Source organism: Rattus norvegicus, chromosome 1, assembly GCF_036323735.1.
Source record: "Rattus norvegicus strain BN/NHsdMcwi chromosome 1, GRCr8, whole genome shotgun sequence".
In the NCBI taxonomy this organism is placed as follows: Eukaryota; Metazoa; Chordata; class Mammalia; order Rodentia; family Muridae; genus Rattus; species Rattus norvegicus.
This window is the reverse complement of record NC_086019.1, coordinates 249,434,379-249,456,343: the sequence shown is the minus strand read 5'-3', so window position 1 is coordinate 249,456,343 and position 21,965 is coordinate 249,434,379. Positions and strand designations below refer to the sequence as shown.

General features: G+C 45.3%; 1 protein-coding gene and 1 long non-coding RNA gene across 3 annotated transcripts in view; both read right to left on the bottom strand.

Moving 5' to 3' along the window:
- Nucleotides 1-21,965, bottom strand: part of Entpd1 (ectonucleoside triphosphate diphosphohydrolase 1) — a 127,501-nt gene that overhangs the window by 45,967 nt on the left and 59,569 nt on the right. The gene's annotated exons all lie outside the window — the stretch shown is intronic.
- Nucleotides 543-21,965, bottom strand: part of LOC120097545 (uncharacterized) — a 31,878-nt gene continuing 10,455 nt past the window's right edge. The window contains exon 2 of the long non-coding RNA XR_005495063.2: nucleotides 543-21,855. This is a non-coding gene — a long non-coding RNA (uncharacterized LOC120097545). The remainder of the gene's footprint in view (nucleotides 21,856-21,965) is intronic.

Genomic DNA, 21,965 nt, shown 5'->3' with positions numbered 1-21,965 from the left:
CCTCCCCCCTCTTTACTTAACTGTTGTCTACTCTTCCCTCGAGATTCAAACTGAAAATTGCCTCCTCAAACATTCTTCAGTTGTTCCACCTCCAAACCCTGCACAGCACTCTAAACTTCTTCACAGCACATAGGCAATTCTGTACTTTCGTGGGTAGATGTGTCTCTGAAGCAATCTTTCCCCATTCTTATGTACAATAGGTTCATGCAAGAACTTTAGGAAAACACCAACTCTGGGGTCCCACCCAAAATAACTGAATTAGATTGAGGCTAGGTCCTCAACCTGGGCATATTTTAATGACTCCCTGGGGTATCGAACTTGCAACCACAACTGGGAGTTACTTGTCAAGGAAAATGGGAAACTGAGGAAACAGGAAACCGGTCAAGGGCATGACCGGGGATGGAGGTCAGAACTGAAGTTCTTGATCGGCATGTGCACGGTGCTGAGTTTCATCCTCACTGCTTAGAGAATCATGACCGCTTACCCTGCTCTATCCCAGGGCCAAGCACACGCACACTGCTTGGAGCCACTGTGTTTGCTGTTGCTGTTATCGCTGATGTGGTTATTACTAAGATCAGCACGCCTGATGGCTTCCTTTGTACATTTCCACCTCTGCGACTCCTTACTATGAAACTCAAAGTGGTTAACATGGCAGCAACCAAATCCCTTCCTATTTTAGATTTATTTTTATTTTATGTGTATGGGTGTTTTGCCTGCATGTGCATCTGTGTACCGCATGTCATGTACCTTGACCCAGAGGACAGCAAGGGGTGATCCAGATCCCCTGGAACTGTAGTTACAGAAAATTGTGAACAGTCATGTGGGTGCTGGGAACGGAACCCAGGTCCTCGGGAAGAGCAATAAGTATTCCTAACTGCCAGCCTCTCAAATCAGTTCCTTAAAATTCAACATTTCTGTTGTCCTGTCAGCACAGAGCTGAGGTGAAAAGAATACAATGTATTTAAAACTCCAGTTCATACCATGTCAAATCCCTCTGCAACCAGCTCTGTGTTAGTCATTTCAGAGACTTTGGTACTGGCGTTCTAATTTTGTTAAGAAGGTGAATTAACTGGACTGGTCACCACTTTGTTCTTCTGATTCCACTCTTCCTATTTTCCCCCATCTCTGATCTCATGAGCTCCTTTATCAAGCAAATGTGAACTCCGCTCTCTAACCCAGCTCAGAGATCAGGATGGAATGGTCTTTTGCTTATAGCTTACCTGGTTCAGATCTATGTGAGATGGAGAGCTTCTAAGGAGCCCTCTCTGAAGACGAAGTCGTAAAATGCAGCTCTCAGCCATCACCCTGCACCAGGCACATCAAAAGGCTTGGGCAAGCAGTGGCTGCCAGATCCTTAGGGTTTTCTATTCAACAAGCCAGAGGTGAAGTCAAAGAATCCACATTTCTGACAAGTTTCCAGGTGATGATGGTGACACTGCTCTAGAGACCATACTTTGAAAACTAACTGGTTTATAGTACATCATAGCCACCCCAAGTTAATGCCTGTATGCTGTGGAAAGGTACTACCTAGAAAGAGCTGCATAAACCTAGACAGAGACAGGTGGGAAAAGGGAGGGAGAGGGAGAGAGGAAGAAGGAGAGGGAGGAGGAGAGGGACGAGAGGGAGAGAGAGAGCGAATGCAGAAAGGTAGGGAGGGCTTCTGAAACCCTTCAGAAGTGCAGTTGGTAAAGACTGCTGAATTCACACTCTATGTTTTGAAGCACAGTACGGGTCCTCTCCTGTGGTTTCAGAAAGGGTTTTCTCTACCCTATTTTTGTAAGCAGTCCCAACCCGCTCTCATACTTCTCCTTTTAGAAGAAGAAATTGTGAGGGTTTGTAAGGGCAGCATGCCTCTAAATCAGTTCCTTATTAGGTAATTTCCTCAGACATCACTAGCTTACTTTTAAAATGCAGCCATTCCCTTCCCCAGAGCCAGCTAGCTTACTGAAGTCACTTCGAGTATTGTTCCTCAAAGTGGCAGAAAGGCTGAAGTATTGGGTGAGGAGGTACAAGAAGCTCTTCAAAGTAAAGAGCTTCAAATCACCTTGGGGTCTTCATCTGTGGTTGGGAGGGAACAGTGTGAAAGGCATCGGCTGAAGCCTGTGAACCACAAACAGCCTGCTGGCAGGAAGTGAGCTGGTCCAAGCAGTACTCACGGCTCCTGGATTGGCATAAACAGCTGCAAGGAACATGGTGTCTCGGCCTTGGGGCAGCATATCACACCAGAGTGATGCTCTCAGACAGCTACATAACACATGTTCATTCTGCAAGGGAAGTCACTAGGACAGGGAAACTCTCTGCACTGCCCTCTTCTGAGCCTATGGGGCCCTCTCATGGAGGGCTCCGTTTCCCCAGCACCGTCCTGGTTGTAAAACTGCAAGGCTCACATCCAATGAAATTCCCAGGACGACATGCACATCTTCTGTTCAGCTCGTTCTGTACCATCAAACCCAGCTTCACTCTAGTAGTTAGTCAAACTGGTAGGTACCCTTTCTGGGTTCTCTCTGTTAGACTCTGGCTCTTTTAGCCTCTTCTGTTCTCCCCTGAGCTCAAGGGTTACCTGGATTTACTGTCATGGGGAGGCTTTCCCCCATTCAGACTTTAAGAATAGCTTACGAATGACAGTTATCTCCTTTGACGTGGAAAGGATCCTTGGAGTTGACTCCCCGCCCTTCAGCAGATTCCCAGCACTGACTGCAGAGAAGAATCATCCAGGGATTGTCCCAGTCCTTTCCCGAGCACTGGGCTCTCGGTGCAGAGGTCAGGCTATGGTCATACTTAACCTCCCCAGGTGATTCTAATGAACGCTAGTGGGACCTGGTCTAACTGCTGCTGCAGAATTCCCAAGAGACGGTTCCAACCTCTATAGTAACTTCTTCCTCATGGGACACACAGTATTTCATAGTCAGCCAGGCCAACAGTAGACACCTGTAACTGTTAGGAAGCTCTGGTCTTGGCCCAAGTTTAGTTTCCTTCTAACTTCCACCAAACTGACCCAGCACTAGACCATCAAACAACTTAAGAGTGTGTTCATTTTACATCATCGTTTCAAGACTTCAAAGGTAGCAAGTATGTGTGCCTCAAGTGTCCTGTCCTCCAAACAAACAAAAAAAAAAAAAAAAGCCCAGTTCATGAATCATGACTTTCAGATTATATGCCACCTTAATGACACTCTGGTGTGTGCTCTCCAATTCGTTAACCACCTGTTAACCATCTGGCTTCTGTGACTAAAGGTCATTTAGTTGTGGTTTTTACACCTTATTATCTATAAACTGAAAATTACCACCAATGTGACTATGCATTTCAGATATTTGAATCTGTAATAACCTTCAGATCTTTCCCCCCCTCTCCGGACAAGTGATCAACTCAGGATTCTCACCTCGTGTACTCACTTAAATGTCAGCTTCTCTCCTTAGCCCAACTCTCCAACCTACAGGTATCTCATTTCTTCCTGTAATATATTGCAGTCTCACTGAAAGCTTCATGTTGTTGGCCAATTTGCTACCTGTGCTTTCTAGGCTTTTATCCCAATCATTGATAAATGAACCACGCAGGAAAAAAGACAGAACCTTGTGGACTTCAATCCTTTTGTCAGCATGAGCTAACTGGGAAGTCCTGTGGCTCCTTCTCCAATCCATATTTCTCCACCTCACTTTAAAGCACACCAAGAAGGAAACTGCAGTAGGCCTTCCTCAGACTGAAGTACTGACAGAAACATTCCAGACTCTATAGGTTTGCTCCTTCCAGTCCCAACAGCGACAACGTTGCCAGAAAAGACTGCAAGGAGAAAGGAAGTCCTCCGGTACTGACAAGCTCGGGCCATGAGTAACCGCCCACGAGTCTGTTTACCGCCCTGGTTTCTGTTTGAAATTCTTATAACTAAAAACCTTTTCCATTTCCTGTTGAAATGAAATATACTGTTTCTATGAGAGACAGCCAAATTTATTAATCACCTTCTTGCAGGTCCCCCATATTATGGTAATTTGTTACAAGCCGATTTGATGGAACACAGGCCAGTTTCCAAGGATTAGATGTTTCTTTTCCACGTGGTAATGGGTCTTCTCTATTCATTTCCATATTTTCCCAAATATCAAGCTCATGGGGAGGCCTTCTGAATCTATTCTCTTCCATTTCTGTGATGTACATCACACAGTCTTAGAATTTAAAGAGCATACATAATCCCTGAACATTTGTTTGGAACCATCAACCACTGGGCTGCTGAGGGGGTGCAGCCTGTCAATGCACATCTGCACACTGAAGGCCTGAGGGTGATCACAACCCATGGTGAAGGAGAGAATAAGCCCTGAGAAAAAGGTTGTCCTCTGGCCTTCCCACTAGTGCCCTTCCCCCCACACTTAATTATTGTGCTGGTTAAAAGTCATGCAAGAAGAGGGAACCTAGACCGAAGAGCTACCTATATCAGACCCTATGTCTGTGGGGCATGGTCTTGACTGTTGGTTGATGCAGGAGGGCCCATCCCACTGTACAATGTATAAGCAGGAGGGTCTAGGCTGTGGAAGAAGGCTAACTGCTAACTGAGCATGAGCAAACCAGAATGAGCTAAGGAGCAAACCAGGAAGCAGCCTTGGTTACTCCATGGTTTCTGCCTTGAGTCCCTGACTAACTTTCCTCAGTGACAGACTGTGACCTGGAAGGGAAGGGAAATAAACCCTTTCCGCCCAAGTTGCTTGTGGTACGGTGTTTATCATGGCAACAGAAAGCACTGTAGAACAATGATGCATGCTAACACTGTACTGAGAGGAATGCATCTTCCTAGATCAAAGTGAGATCATCCTGAAGCTCCACTTCCTCTGCAGCCTTTATCCTCACTCTGTGTCCTTCTCCTGCTCATGCTTCTACCAGACCAAAACAACTCACCATCCAGAGATGCCTCATCTTCCGCAAATACATAGCCCAAGTGATGCTGGAAAGAATCCTCCTAGCTTTCAAACATTCTGATCAACCACTCTCTATCTCCTTTCCTTACCACACAGACCCTATTTTTAAATGTCACAGTTACTGCTATGGTTTGGCTTCAGTTGGTCATCCAGTGTTGGGAGTGTGGTCCCCGGCGTGACAACACGAGAGCTGTCAGAACCTTTAACAGGTGAGACCTACTGGGAGATCAAGCAATGGGCACCCTGTTCTTAGAAGGAATTAGGGTAGGTCTCACATGGACCTCCACAGTCCTCATGATAGCATTGTTATAAGGAGCCTGAACTTGGACCACAGATTCCCTGTGGTTTTTGTTATTGTTGTCATTGTTGTTGATCTTTTTGTTTGTTTTGTTTTGAGGCAGGGTTTCTCTGTATAGCCTTGGCCTTCCTGGAACTCCCTCTAAAGACCAGGCTGGCCCTGAACTCAGTGGCCCGCTCCCACATATGTTCATGCCATCGATGTCCACCATGATGTGGCATGTGTGAAAGGATCCTCATAAGAACTGAGTACATGAAGGCATCATGTGTTTGTTCTTTCCTTATTTTACAGATGAAGAGGCTTGGGACAGAGTATTGGGGTACCCAGACTGGCCTTGAACTCATTGTGAAGCCTAAGATGAATATGAACTTGCAATTCGCCTGGGTCTAGTGGCATATACCTGTAATGCTAGCACTGAAAACAGGCAGATCCTAGGTGCTGGCAGCCCAGTCACTCTAGCCTCAAACCTCTTTGTTTAGTAAAAGGCCTTGTCTCAAAAACTAAGATATCGTCTGGGCCTGGAGAGATACCTCAGGAGTTAAGAGCATTCACTGCTCTTGCAGAAGACCTAAGTTTAATTCCCAGCCCCCACAACTCAGGGGGCTCGCAACCTCCTGTAAGTCCAGCTTCAGAGGGTCCATGCCTTCTAATGGCCTGTATAGACACCCACACTTGAGTGCACATGACCCCCATATACATCAAATTAAAATAAATCTTAAAAGGTGAAGAATGACAGAAGAGGAAACCTGATAGGGATGTGGCCTCCACACATGCACACACATGTGCATGTACCACACACAGACACATATAGTTGAGGCCATGTGTTTGGACACCTTATGTTTCCTAATGTCTAAATGGCCTAGTCATTTCTTCTACCTCCTTGGATATATCTTTCTTCTGAATTAAAATTAAGTTAAAGGAGGCCACTAACATCTTCCCTTGCCTTACAAAAGAGATCTGCAAGGACAATTAAGAAATTTCCCCATGTTTAATATTGGATTTCTCATTAATAACCAGATGAAGTTACTGTGTTTCAGAATTTTCATGACTCTGTCTCAAAAGACAATGGGAAAGTGAAGCCTTTTGTGTGATTTGCAACATTTGTGACATCTTTAAATTTTTATTTAATATTTTCAAATTCCTATGAGGCAAACAGTGTTTTATTCCATTACAAATAAGTAGCTTTAGAAATAACACTAATATGAAAAGATCTTTGTAGTAATAGTGTATCTAATGAGCAAAACCTGGGGGCAGCCTGTCTGCTTGTCTCAGCTTTGTAACTCATGAAGAAGCTGTGTGACCCCAGCACCTTCTTGCCTGGCATGGATCATCTACACACCATGTCCTTGTCCTTCTTCCTCTGTAGTCTCACCAAAGCCCTGGCAAGAACTGCCAACCTCATTCCTCCAGGTTTTCACTCAGATAAACATTACCTTGACTGACACTCACTCTCTCTTCTCTCTCTCTCTTTCTTTCTCTCTCTCTCTCTCTCTCTCTCTCTCTCTCTCTCTCTCTCTCTCTCTCTCTCTCCTTAAATCTATCTACCTTTGAGGAGGGCTGAGGACCTGAATCTGGATCTCCAGGGACCATGTTGGGCTTGGTGGGACTCATCTACAACCCTACTACTGGGGAGATGTGAGGGAGGTGGAGAACCCCAAAACCTAACAGCTAGCCAGTCTAGCCAATCACTTGTGCTCTGGGGTCAAAAAGAGGTGTTAACCTGTTTTTAAAATGGTAAATAACAGGGTAATAATAAAGAAAATAACCCTAATGTCAATGTCTGTCCTCTGTACACACACATGCACATGCATATGCACTCACACTTACACTACACAGACACACAGGGAACAGACATCAAATGTCTGGTGCTTTTCCTCACTGGATTTGGTGCTTACAGAACTAAGCTTTTCCTTTTGACAGAAAGCTTCGGGGGCCAGAACTCAGCAGACCTGGGCTTGGTGAGTCCCAGTCCTGAGCTGCATTTTCTTGGAGTACCAGGTTCTAAAAACCAAGGTTCACTTTCCCAGACGGAGACAGAGGACATAGCAGGGAGGGCGGGGACATGCAGACCTTCCCTCCTGCTCCCTTCTCCTCTATGCTTGTCCTTCGGACCCTTTTCAAGCTGATATTGTGTCCTGGGCTATGACCCCCATCCTCCGTTATTTCTTGCTCTTTTCATAGTCAATTCAATTGGCAAAGTTAGAGGAAAAGATCCCTGGAGATTTTACAATAAAAACGAATTCTGCCAGTCTCCTACCAAAACCTGGCTACAGCTGAGGTGAACAGGGAGAACAAAGTTTGGAGTCACCATGGGAAGGGGGGGGGGGCAGATTGGCCCAAGGGAAGTGAGAGCAGAGACTGAAGCAGCGCCTGGGAAGGAGTGTAGGAGGGCATGGGGCAGAAGACAGGCTCGGGCCCTCAGAGAAATCCAGCTGCTTCTCCAGCATCCAGCCTTAAGTACTCTCCTGTCTCCCTAGGCAATGTGTGTAGCATCACACTGTGTAATATTTGCCATCCTCCTGCCTCAGTGTCCTGTGTGCTTGCTGCTCACTAGGCTCTGTTCAGGGAAACCTCACCACTGCAGCGGCTGCCTCTCTTAGGCACTCCTAAGATCAGAAGGTTCACAAAGGCATTCAATGATGTTAAGTAGAGAGTGGGAAATGGAGCCCAAGCTTGGTTTACTCTGGGATTCTATGCTTTTGTTACTAGGCAAAACTGACGCACATTTAACTCTTCTCTTTTCCAGTCTGCACATCTACCTACAGCTTCCTTTGGTCAAGTATAACTGGTTTACACAGGCATCTTCTGAGAAACCCCAACTAGTGGTTTCTGCTTCAGAAGTGGCAGGTTTGGCTTTGGGCTCAATCTTACTTCCTGTGACTTTATATCTTGGCCAAAATAGACTAGTCTAGAAACTGCTGCTAGAGTCAAGGATAACTATGGGCCAGGCCTGTATCCATGACATCACTTAAAGCTTTAAGCTAGGGATAGATAACAAAGTTATTTTGCAGGTAAAACAAAAACAAAAACCCAATACTCAGTGAAATTAAGTTACTTGGCTTAGAGAAGTCAAGCTACCTGCCTGACACTGACACTGCCTGTCTAGTAAGAAACAAGCCCAGGCTCTGAAGGCAGGTTCATCTGAATGCCTGGCTCCCTGTTTGACTTCTTTCCTTCTTTCCTTCCTTCTTTCCTTGCTTCTTTCCTTCTTTCCTATTCTTTTGTTTCCCCCACAGAAGTTAGTGGAGTTAGCCCAGAAGCAAGGACCTTGTTGAATGCTATTGAGAAGTTGTCTAGTGGTGGCAGCAAGGGACATAGAGAGAAAAACATTCTCAGAGGAGCTTAGTTCTCAGGACCATGGGAAGATGAAGGGGATGGGCAGTAGCTGCTTGGTCCTGTGCACTGCTGCTGCTGCTGCTGCTGCTGCTGTGCCCTCATCAAATGGTAGCTCTTCTTCAGACTCCAACATACAGCGTTCGAGCCTTTACCTGTGCTGCTGACTCTGCATGGGTCAGTCATCCCCATGCCTTCTCCTCACATTCACACTCCTCCATTATCATCTGGGTCTGCTGGAGTGCATGCAGTGGGTTGAACCCTGAAACTTTGCAGACACTAAGCTTACACCCTGCTGCTACCTACCCTGCCAGCTGCCAGTCCAACTTCCTCTCCCAGCAGGTAACCTGTTCCTCTCTTTATTCATTGTTTTCTGACTTAGTGGGGCAAAGGATGCTGGGGCCAGTGGTGCCTCCTTACTGTCTAAGGGGTCCAGCTCTACACTAAATGTGTGCTGAGGGAAAAGCAAGACCCAGGCACTGTGTAATTTGGAAGGTCACACTGCTATTGCCCTCCAGAACTGCTACTTCCTGGGACCCTCAAGGACTGAGGGACAGTCAGAGTGTCCTTTCCAGGTCACCGAACCCTGCCGGTAGCACTCTACACAAAAGCACAGGGCTCATAGGAGTCTCCAGGTCTCTGAGGTTGGCAAGGGCGAAGAGCTGCGAGAGAGAACTGGTGCTAAGCATACTGACAACCAATCCCTAGGTGGCTTTTCATAGCTCCATAAAGTATGTATGCCCCACGCCAGCTGTGCTTGTGAGCAGCAGGGCCGTATCACTAAGTGGCAGGCAGTTTCAAGAAGCACCCAGGACTATAAGACACAGGATCTCCTGTCTCCATTTTCCTTTCATCTATGACATCAAACCATCAGATTACCTCCTCTTTTCCTTTCTGAAAAATAAACAAGAATTTGTTATCTAAAGCATCCAAGTCCATTCCTCCCTCAGGAAGGCAGGATATAGTTATCAGAATCAGATAACAACAGTTTACTAGAAACCATTATTTTTGCAAAGATCTCCACATCTGTTCCTTTCCTTCCACAATCGGGAATATCTAAGAAACTAAGTTCCCAAAGCAACCACAAATATTTGTTTTTTGGGGTTTTTTTGCCATGTGATTTGTCCTTAAAATAAATTCAAACATTTTTTTCCTACCACCAAATGCCAGGAAAAATATAAACGGGTATTGTTTTTTTTTTTTTTTCTGAATACCTATGAACTAAGAAGTTCAACAATACTTAGCTGAATTTTCTAGGCCAATGTCAAGTCCTAAAATAGAAGATATGATATACAAACTGGACTGTTTGATTGTTCTATAGTTAATATGGGAGCGTGCAAAAGAGAGCCTGGGAAAAAAAAAAGGATTGCAGCAAGCTGCAACACGCGTGTCACTCACGCCAGACAGGAGGGAGGCGGCAGCCTACAGAAAGGAAATAGCCAAGACTGCTTGCGTGTTAGCTCTCAACTCCAGGGACAGTTTTGCCTGTTTTCTTTGATGTGCTGGCCAGAGACACTGCTGGAGTCTCACGTGAATCCAGTGAGGATGACCTTGGGAAATCACAGACAAAGTCTCTGTTTTTGGTTCCCCCACAGTAAATGATGACCACCCCCCCCCATTATACAAATCATTGTGAATCAGCACATTTTCAAGGTGAAACCGGGTCCAGGGAGTGAAAATGTGGTACGAGAGCAGAAATATTCATAAAACGTCACATTTTGATTGTCCTGACTACCTCAAAAAATGTGTGTGTGTTTGCTCTCTTCTTGGATTTTTCAAATAAACTCCGTAAGACACAGTATTTACACACACACACACACACACACACACACACACACACACACACACACACACACAAATCCTGATGCTAAAGCAGAGGAATGAGCCCAGCCCATGTGGGGCTGAGTATCAATTCAACCAAATGTGTAGTTGCATCCCCGTGTGCTTATCCCAGACATCTGCCTAGAGCCTTTGTCCCCAAGGAGCTACTGTCTCTGAAGAATTTTAAAACCGGAGACATTTGTGGTCCTGGAGACCAGAAGTTGAAAAGCAGCCTTAGAATTCTAGCTAATCAATCCAGAACTTGGTAAAAGAACAGAAAGGCTGTTGGGAAATGGAGAGACAGCAAAGGAGGAGAACACAGAGGTGAGATGAACAGAAGGGCAGAGTCACTGAGGAGACGTGGGTGTGGCCACTTGCCTTCACATCTTCCTAGCCCACCATCACCTACCCTCCTGTCACCAATAAAGAACTTTCTTCAGTGGCCCTCCAGCATTAGATTGTTTTTTTTTGTTTTGTTTTGTTTTGTTTTGTTGTTTTTTGTTGGGTTTTTTTGTTTTTTTGTTTTGTTTTTGTTTTTGTTTTTTGCCAAGTTCACGTGAGCAGCTCTTGAAATAGTTAACACTTTCTGAATGACCAGGAACAAGTTGGCAATGTTTGCTTAGTGCTTCCTTGTTAACAGCAGCCACATCCATTTTTTACTACCTCTTTTGACAAGTTCCTCCTTCTATGACATGGTCTCTGGGTCTTGCCACACCCTGCAAGACCCACACAGTTTGTCAATATCTGACTTTGAAAGTGAAACAAAAAGGAGATAGTCTACAAAATAAAGTAGAAACAGAAAGAAGACAGCGCAGGAACCGAGGAGGGTTCAGTTCTGCTCTCAGAAAACCGTGCAAAGGAATTAACAGACCCTACATCACAAGGGCTCTTCCCTTGCCTGTGGCGGGACCTCATTGTGTAGCCCAGTCTAGATGTTTTGGTGTTTTTTTATTGTATTCATCTAGTTAATTAGTTTGTGTTTTATGTGTTGTATGTAGGCATTAGCGTGGAGATAACTTTTGCAAAGTTGATTTTCTCCTTCCACCACGAGGATCCCAGGGAATGACCTCGGGCTGTAGGCTTGACCGTCCTACTCTTCCCTGGCTGGTCTTGGCCTCACCAGCCTCCTGCCTCAGCATCTTAGGTACTGGGACTCTAGGCAGGAGACACCGCCTGGCTATGAGGATGCTCCTGCGTGATGGAATACTCCATATGGACAACCTTCTTTGGGATTAGCGGGATGGAGAGAGAAGGCCACCAGTTAGCATTCATCCTCCATAGCTCTCTAGAGCTTCAGGGTGGTTGTCAGGGCAGACCAGCATATTCTAAATCAAGTGACTGAAAACACAGGAGGGACCAAGACCCCAAGAATGCAAGCAGCTGCAACTCACAGAATTCCCATCAGCCATCTGTCCTTCATTTGGTCTTAGCCAGCTCTACCCTGTCCTACAGAAGATGGTAAGTTTGTCCTTTAAGGATCAGTCTCATCTAATTCCTGGAATATATATGATCGTTTTCTTCCATTAGCTAGAAGGCATCTGAAACTAGCTGCTCACATGTGCTCAATGTCTGGGATTTATCTCTCCTTTGGGAGGTTCCAAATCCATTGCCCAGTATATAATGGGGTGTACAACCAACATCCTGTCTGGTACCCAGGTCCCCGCCCATCTTTCAATGCCACCCTCAGATCCAGAGCTTAACCTTAAATTCGGATGAAATTGGTAGGGTGACTTCTCCCACTGGTTTCTCTTCACTACATTCCCCAAGAGTCTGAATTCTTTTCCAGAATCCCTGGGAACAATTCCTCTGCCCCAGTAACTTGGACACAAACCAAGGCTGTAATTCCCAGATGACCCTGCAGCTGGACCCCACACCTTGGCTCAAAAGTCTTCAAATACATGCAGCCATGGCCTGGATCAAGCAGGGCTTTGTTCCTGTCCCTTGGAAATGCCCGAGGCAACTTCTTCTTACTCTGCCCCATATGCAAAGAGTTTCAGGCACAATTCATGTCTCTAAATATTCTATTGAGAACACTAACAACAAAGAAGGGAAAAAATACAGAGAGCAAACCCACAAACACAAAAAGCCTATGGAGAGTTTAGTATGGGGATAAACAGTTCTAAAAGGTATTGAAGTCAGAGAACTTCCCCAGATCACTCACATCCTCATCCATACTGTGTTTGCTCTGACCTGAAGATATCTGATTGCTTGACCTGTACTCAGTATCAGGCATTGGGCCATGCATTTGTTGACATATAAAGGGCTATACAAATTAACACTAAGATGTCAATGTGGATCTGTAAAATAAATGCTTTTACCTTTATCATGTTCTGAAGGGAAACATAGAGAACGTCTCACTGGGCAAGATGGATCAGAGGTGTCAGCTATCATTAGCAGAACATGTAAGGGGAGAGCTTGGCTTTTCCAGGTTATAGCACAAAGTGGGCTGTGGTACTAGGTCTGCATCACACCCTCCACCCTCCTAGTTGTACAACACCGGCCTTAATTCCTCATCTATGAAATGGGTATAACGATAGCTCTCATGTCAAAAGGTTGTTGTAGAGGGCAAATTAATAACAGATTAAACTGAGTGTGTAATATGATGTCTGGGAAGTGCCTGTTTATGTTGTGGTTTTATTCTCAAATATACATCTGATAGTTTTATTTATTCACTTTACATTAACAAGATTTTTTTTCCATTTTTCAAATAGACTTGACACTTTCACTTGTGATTAATTAGAAAAGAGACTCAAAAGAAAAGAACAAAACCCAAAAGAACAAAAGCAATAGCCAACAAGGATCACACACACACACACACACACACACGCGCGCGCGCGCGCGCGCGCGCACACACACACCCCTAATTTGGAGAGCATGTGAAATAAGAGTTCCAGCAATTAGAATGTGTGAGGAATGCACTGAAGCCAGGAACGCAGATATGTGAAAGTTCCTAGCTGGCCAAAAGCAGAGAACACTTAGAGAGACTTGTTCAAGGCTTTCTTTCAAAGCAAAGCCATAATAAGATGTAGACACACACCAAGTGAGACCTTTGCAGCCAGGAGATGGACTGAAGCTCTCTCCAAAGGTGTCTATTCACTTAGAGCGGCTGTGTTAGTCAGGTACCCCATGGTGACCAAGTCGAACACAACTTAAGAGAAGGGAGACTTGTCTCTGGTTCAGTTTCAGAGGAATCACATGACTATTTGGCTCCAGGAGCTGGGGCAGAACATCCTGGCAACAGGACATGTAGGGAGGTTCCCACCGTATGGCGGGCAGGGGGTAGAAAGAGAAGAATATAAGAGGAGGAACAGGACAAGATAGAGCACCTGAGGGCCACAGTGAGCTAATCTTACAACAAGGCTCCTACCACCTACTTTCACTGCCTCCCTATAGTGCCACCATATCAGATGTCCAACAAGAGAGTAGCCATTTGATTAGAACTCAGTTACTTCCCAAAGCTCCTAAGCTGGAAGCCAATGCCCCTCACCTGAAGCCAAGGGGGACATTTCATATTTAAAACGCAACAAAGTGGGTTGGGGATTTAGCTCAGTGGTAGAGCGCTTGCCTAGCAAGCGCAAGACCCTGAGTTCGGTCCCCAGCTCCGAAAAAAAGAAAAGAAAAAAAAAAAAAAAACGCAACAAAGTGCTCAGGGAAAGAGTTAGTTTTAGGTGTCTTGAGGTTAGGAAATGGCACACAAGGAAGAGCCAAGACAGCATCACTTCAAGTATCTGAGGGCCCCACCCTTGGGAAAGGGATTTACATATGGCGGAGGCTCTCTGTAGTACAGAGGGAAAAACTAACTCTGACAACAGGAAGGGAATGTAACTTGGAAAAGACAGAATTTTTCTAGCTTTGTGAGATAACCAGGCAGAGTGAGGAAAGCTTTTTAAGAATTCAGTAGAAAAACCAACCAGAAAAAGAAATTGAACTGTGAGTTTGACTGGTTAGGCACTGTAAGGGTTAATTTTCATGGCCAACTTGACTGGGGCCACAGATCTGTCATTTCCAGAGACCCACCCCGAGCATGGATGATTCCAGCTTCTCAGCTCTGAGCTCAGGTTGAATAAGGGAAAGTCTGAGCCCTGGTGTTCTCCTTCCTCTGCTTGCTGGCCCAGACCAAAGACCAAGCTGTGTCTCCCATGCTTTCCCACAACTTTATTCCTCTGAACTGTGAGCCAAAATGAGCTCCTCCTCCTCTGAGCTGCCTTTCTGTTGGGTGTTTGGTCATGATGATAAGAAAACTAATGTAAAAATTGATATATTCTCTATGGTGCATATAAATCATGGGTGGTGGTACATCCAATATATTGAGCAAAGACTAAAGAAGAATGAGAAAAAGTCTTCAAAGTCAAAAGCAGAAATCTACAGAAATAAAACATACTTAGAAACAAAGCAAGCAAGAAAGAAGTCAGTCACAGTCACTATGAGTCTGTGAGAGCAGAAAGAGTGTGCTTTTGTTTAAGGCCTCAGAAAATAAAGCCAAACTTTTAGAAATGTATCCAAAAATAACCAAAATACTGATCTGAGAGAGGACTGGGAGTGAGAATGGAAATGGGTGGGGGGGATGGGGGATCTCTGAGACAAGCTGGAATTCTAGGATGGGGAAGGCTACAGGGAGTCTGCGGGGGTGACCCTAGCTGAGACTGCTACCAGTGGGGGATGTAGAGACTGAAGTGGAATCTCTTCTAGCCAGATAGGACTTCCAGTGGAGAAAGGGGGACATCAAGCCACTCACAAAACCTTCACCCCAAAATGTGTTCTGCCTATAAGATGCACAGGGATAAAAATGGAGCAGAGGCTGAGGGAATGGCCAACCAGCAACTGCCCCAACTTGAGCCCCATCCCCTGTGAGACAGCCAACCCCTGACACTGTTAATGCTACTCTGCTGTGCTTGCAGACAGGAGCCTAGCAGAACTGTCTCCTGAGAGGCTCCATTCACAGCTGATGGAAACAGATGCAGAGACCCACAGCCAACCATCGGGTGGAGCTCAGGGTTTCTTGTGAAGTAGTAAGGCATAGAATTGAGCGAGTCAGAGGGGTCAAGGACACCACAAGAAGACCTACAGAGTCAACTAACCTGGGCCCATGAGGGCACTCCCAGAGACTGAACCACCAACCCAAGAACACACAGTGGCTGGACCTAGGCCTACAGATTTGGGGCAAATGTTCAACTTGTCTTCATGTGTGTCCCTAACAAGTGCAGTGAAGACTAGCTCTGACTCAGTTGCCTGCCACTGGATCCCTCCCCCCTAACTGAACTACCTGGTTGGGCCTCAGTAGGAGAGCATGCTGTTAGGCCTACAGAGAGGATGTCCCTAGATATGGTAGCACCCAAGGGGGCCTTCCCCCTCGTCTGAGGAGTAGGAGACGGAGTAATGGGGGTTGGGATTTGTGAGGGTGGAACTCGGAGGTGAGGAGGGACAGGCCTGGGGAGGGGAGGGGTCAGAGGTCGGGATGCAAAGTGAATAAAAAAATCTATTTTCAATAAAAGAAAAAAAAGTTAGCAAAAAAAACGTTGATCATAAAGTCAAGGAAATATCCTAGAAGGTAAACACATGTGTGTGAGCACCACGACGAAACAGAGCACAGCTGTGACTCAGAAGGCTTTGTGAACACAGAAAGCAAAGGGAAGAAATCAGAGATGAGAGAAATTTCCAGAACTGAAAGATGGGAATTTCTGATTGGGAGGGAACAAATGCTCCCACACAATACACAAATCACAAAATGGGTGGATCACAGGGGACAGGAGCTAACTTCTGCCAAAACACATCACCATAAACTCCTAGCACATAAAAGACTAGAAAACAAAACAAACGACCAAGACTTTTACATCCTTTCTGGAAGCAGAGGGTGGGTGGGAGCGCTGTGACAGGAGACCCTAAGAGATGCAGGCGCTTCCACCGCATCTTCCCTCCCGTGCTCGCCTGCTTTCAGCAGTTGCTGAAGGGGGCCCCACCCAGATGAGGCTGGGAACCTAGAAAGAGGAAGAGACGTTTAGTGCGAGAGTCAACATGGGCTAGAGGCCAGCGGACAGGGAATGACAAAAGAGCAGCCAGCTGAAACTAAACAGGACAAAAGACTCAGAGGGGAGATTTCAAAAGTGAACAGACAAGAAGAGAATGGGAAAAGTAAAACATAGAACAAAACCAAAGCCACAGAGGGAGGATAAGACACCTGTTACGTTACTGACCATCGAAATTAAACTAAATGTGGATTTAACTTGGCTTAGGAGGGAAAAAAAAAACAGTTCCAAACAGAAGAGCCAACTAGGCACGCAGAGAAGCTGGCCTTACTGATGGCAGTGGGATACAGGCAGCACAGGAAAGGAAACCTACGGGGGAAGGAAGACTTACTCAGATGCTGACGTAGGCAGGGAATGCTAGCCTACCTCAGACCTGTCCATCGCTGCCGGGAGATGGCTTGGAGGGTGAAAGGTTTGGCTGTCTGACAGGAAAGCAGCAGCTACCTCAGCTGACGCTGAACAGACGCACATGTCAGACGACCCTGTGCAAAGGCTAAAGGCAGCCCTGGTCGGGAGGCAGAGGTAGGAGGGGAGACTGCAGGTCACTGCCCACTCCGTCCACTCGAGTCTAAGCTATACACTTGCATTGCTCTGACATGAGATACTGATTTTTTTAAGGAAAAATATCCCAACTATCTATCAAATTAAACCTCCTGGAGACTCTGAATTAAGTGATGCCAAGGTCTGCTCTGCCCTAAACAGTCACTCGATCCCTGTGTCCTTCGGTGGAGCCGCTGCTCTGGGCAGGAGACTCCAGGTGGCTGCTGCCAATCTGACTATGACTTTGCCAGTTATTTTTGTTGTGGTGGTTTTAAATATGTGACTTTTTCCCAATAGTCCACAGCCTTGATAGTAAAAGAATTAGAAACCTGCTTCTGGACAGCCCTGCCCTTCTCACAGATGCATTGCATCAAAACACAAGACTTTCTGAGCCAACCTCTTTGATTCCATCATTTCGGTTCCTTTACTGCTTTTCGTCTTCATTCAAATCCAGATGTATTTGCTTCTCGTTTCTAGAATAATTTTCTGAATGGTTCATAGCTAAGCTCTTGATATTCTATGATGATACTAACTCTCAGGGAGAGACTGCATGTTTGTGGGCTGGTAGAAAAGTTACACAAATAGTTGAAGGTAAGGCTAATAAGCAAGTCATCAAGTTTTCTATAATCCTTTTTTTTATTTTTCCGGAGCTGAGGATTGAACCCAGGGCCTTGTGCTTGCTAGGCAAGCGCTCTACCACTGAGCTAAATCCCTGACCCCTTCTATAATCCTTTTAACTCTGATTAATTTTTACTAGTAAATTAGTACTTTCTGATTACCTTAAATGAAAGCTATTTCTAAGTGGCACTTAGTATTTCTTTTAGCAGAAAAAATAATATATGCTTGTTAAAATTCAGAAGGTGCAAAAAATATCAAAAAGAAAAATAAAATCTATATAAACAATCTGTTTCAGTATTTTCATCCTTTTGGTCTTCTTTCTGTGCATATTTTATGTCAAGGAAATTATTTTATAGTCAAGGTCTTGACTGCTCACTTTGATAACCTGGTCCTCATTACAGTATTTTCCTTTAGGCTCACAACCCTTTCTCCTGATCTCCGCTGAATATGCTAGGTTATTTCCCTCTGTCACTCTTGCAGACAGCGTGCCAGCACATGTCCCCAGGGAACATTTATGCACGCACTCTGGAGAGCTTTCTTGGACAATTTTTGTAGGGTCAGGGTCAGGATAATAACAATCTTCATGCCTTAGATAATTACAGACAAACTACCATTCAGAAAAGTTCAACTTACACTTTTGCCAACTTGAGAATGTTCATTTTCCTGTCTCTTCAGTGGTGCTGATTGTTAAGAAACGAAAAGAAAAAGAACAGCAGAAACGCTTCCCTGTGACATGCTTCCCTGTGACACGTGAACACAGTGGCTCACTGTTGCAACTGACCGGGCTGCCATATGATGGGGACATTCAAATTCTTCCCACAGTCTTTAGCCACTGAGACTTCCTCTCCCTCAGCTCTGGAACAGCTCTGGAACACGGGTCAATAACCAGCGATCAGGATGGTATTCAAAGCATTAATTGGTAGGTTTTGATTTAACAGCAGATTTTAGCCTCATAGAAAAAGTAAAGGGCCTGGTGCAGGTTGCGTGCTGCATAGCTCAAGAGGTGCTGCTCACAGCACGGGCCACCCATGCACCCTGACGCTAACCCACGCACCCTGACGCTAACCCACACAGCAACTGCTCTGTTTGAGTGCTTGGGAGTCACAGGAAGTACTTTCAGACTATACCAGGGGAGAAAACTGCAATATTTGCCTTGATACCTTGAAAATCTGTATGTTAATAGGACAACTCATAAGAAATGCCAATCATTTAATTTTGACATACAAAATTGTCTACTTAAAATGGACCAACCCAAAACTATATTATTTTCCAGGTCTTCTGTGCAGACCTGATGGCCTGCGTTTGATTTCCAAAACCAACATTAAAAGCCTTGATGGCATATGTGCATCTGTAACCCCAGCATCCCTATGCAAGACAGGAAACAGAGACAGGAGAATGCCTAGGAGCTCAGGGACCAGTGGGACTGGAGTACAAAGTACTGCAGAAACTTCAAGAGAATCCTGTTTCAGCAAGGCGGAAGGAGAGTATCAACTCCAGGAAGTGGTCCTCTACCCTTCACACATGTACTGTAGCTTATTGTGCATGCACACACTTTTTAAAAAAAAAAAATCAGGGAAATCCCAACAGGTGAATCAAAGAATGGCCTGTGAGGGATGACTTTTGACTAGGGGGAGAACATCTGTAACCCTAAGGATATCTGAGAACCATTTTCTCTGTGGGAAAAGAGAACCTCAGTTGATCACAGGGCATGCCATGGTCATGGATAAACTGGACTGGCTTGTCCTGAAGGCTGATATACTGCTTTCACAGAAAATGGTATAATCTAGTGCCCATGAACACCACAGAACTGTAAACCTTCCTGTAAGAGCTTCCATCCTAAATGATTTCACACGTAGTTGATGGCAGGAGCACAGATAGGTTCTGACAGATAGCACAACAGACTGTCTGCGCCAAAGTGGACATCTGTTGGTACTGAATGCCCAGAGCTCATTTCCTCTTCTTCTGACACCAGATTTTGAAACTTCCTTTGAGGAACCATGTCTTAACCAAGTTTTTGAAATGTCAAAAATTCTTAGTTCTTGGACAAAGGAAACTTTTTTTGGCAGAAATGAGGGAAATAGAGCAACAGGACCATCTCCATAGAGAATCTCCACCAAGTGTCTTACAAAGGCCACTTAGTGACCACCACAGTTCTAAATGCCATACTAACCTAGTGACCTCTACGGTTCTAGATACCATACTAATCCCCCAGTTTCACCTAATTTTGATCCATCAGCATCAGAAAAGCCAGACCCCATCATCATTATTTCTCTCTTCTTCCTCTTCCTCTTCCTCTTCCTCTTCCTCTTCCTCTTCCTCCTCCTCCTCCTCCTCCTCTTCCTCCTCCTCCCCCATTCCCCTCCTCCTAGCACTCTGCTTGGCACCCCAGGACACAACATACTCCCTTAGTTTATCCTCCCCTCCACACTCCCAATACATACATATGGGGTTAGGGCTGACCTTCTGGAATATTCCAAGGCTCAATGCCCCAAACCTCTCTGCTTTTTTATCTATACCTACTTCCTTGGTTTTTCTCAACTAGTTTCATTGCAGATAATCCAGGTTCACTGAACTTAAATGTTTCCACATTACCCAAATTATTATCTCTAGTTCAGTGTTCTCCCACCTGCTCCAGATTTCTGCATACATCTTCGTGCTGTCTCTGCTATCTTCATATTAAAATTGATGTCTGCTGTGGTTTGACTAAAACTTCCCCCATGAGTTCCTTCATGGGTTTGAAGACTTGGATTCCAGTTGGTGGTATCATGTTGGGAGGTGGGAGAACTTTTAAGAAGTAGGGCCTGACTGCAAGTGGTAAGCGGATGAGGGGCCTGGTTAACTGCCCTCTGCTTCCTGACTTGGGGAGAGCTGAGGAAGCTATGCCACAAGCCTCCTAGACCATGCAGGCCCCTCCACCATTGCTTTCCCATCAAGTCAGTCTACATCTCCTAAACTGTGAGTGAGCTCAAAGAAATGCTTTTTGCCTGAAGTTGCTCCTGTCAGGAACTTTATCACATCCGCGTGGAAAGACAGTAGCCTGGACTAAACATATCGAGAACAGCATTTCGTCTTCCCACCCAAACTCCTTCTTCCTATTATAGTCTCAAAGTAACTCTATCCTTCCAGTTTCTCAGAATATGCCAAATCTTCCAAGTCAAGCTTCTGTCTCTCTTTGTGGTTCAAATCCAATTGAGAAGTTTTACAGCCTCCGTCTTCAAAATAGATACAATGCATTTGTTTCTCAAGATTTCTCCTGTGACCACCTACTGCTGGGGACCTCCCCTCATCTCTGCCCTGCTTCACTAGCCAGTCTCTCTCCAGAGTGATCCTATTAAAACACAGACTGGGCCAAACCACTTCTGTGCTCAGCATCTGCTGGGATGTTTGTTTCTCTGTGAATACGAGCCAGGGCCTATCGTGAGGCCCCCCGAGGACCTAGATTCTATCCCTTGGCTCTGACTCCTCCCGAGCTATGCTGCAGTTCTTGTTTCTTACACATATCACTTCTCTTTAGGACTTTGTAGCTCCTGGTCCCTCTGCCTAGAACGTGTGACCCAGAACCTGCCACAGGACGTCACCTCTGCCATGCCTTGTCTACGTTTTCTTCTGGGCACAGTTCACTGCGCACACGTATGCTCTATTGTTTACTGTCTGCCTCCTGCAACCCTAGAAGATAAGCCCCCAAAGTGAAGGGACTTTATTTGTCTCCTGGTGTAGCCTCTGCATCTAAACCCGTGTTTGGCCCGCACTTTGTTCAGTAACTGCAGTCTGATGAGTGAATACTGGGCCATCTTCCGTTTGCCGGCTTTTATGATCCAATTGTGACCAAATTTACTCTTTGTTTGGTCTAACTAATTTCGCTCTAACACCTCCCTTCTTACATGAAGCCCTCCACTCCTACTTTATTGATTTTTGTACCTTAATCTCTTACTATGGATAAATACTCTGTGAACTCTGTCTATCCCAACAACAGTTGTTAAGTTCCAAATCCCACAATCATGTCACTGTATTTTCTCCATTGGGAACACACTATTAGAAGGTTTGTTGTGGGCTGGGGATTTAGCTCAGTGGTAGAGCGCTTGCCTAGCAACCGCAAGGCCCTGGGTTCGGTCCCCAGCTCCGAAAAAAAGAAAAAAAAATAGAAGGTTTGTTGGCTTTTTCCCCTTTACATTTATTTATCTATCTGTTGAGGGGGTATGTGCACTCCACAGCAGACATGTGGAGGTCAAAGAGCAACTTACAGGGTAATTGGCTTTCTCTCTTTAACCATGTGAGTCCCCAAAAATCAAACTCATATGGTCAAACCTTATATATTAAAACAAACCTTGGGCTGGGGATTTAGCTCAGTGGTAGAGCGCTTACCTAGGAAGCGCAAGGCCCTGGGTTCGGTCCCCAGCTCCGAAAAAAAAAAAAAAAAAAAGAACCAAAAAAAAA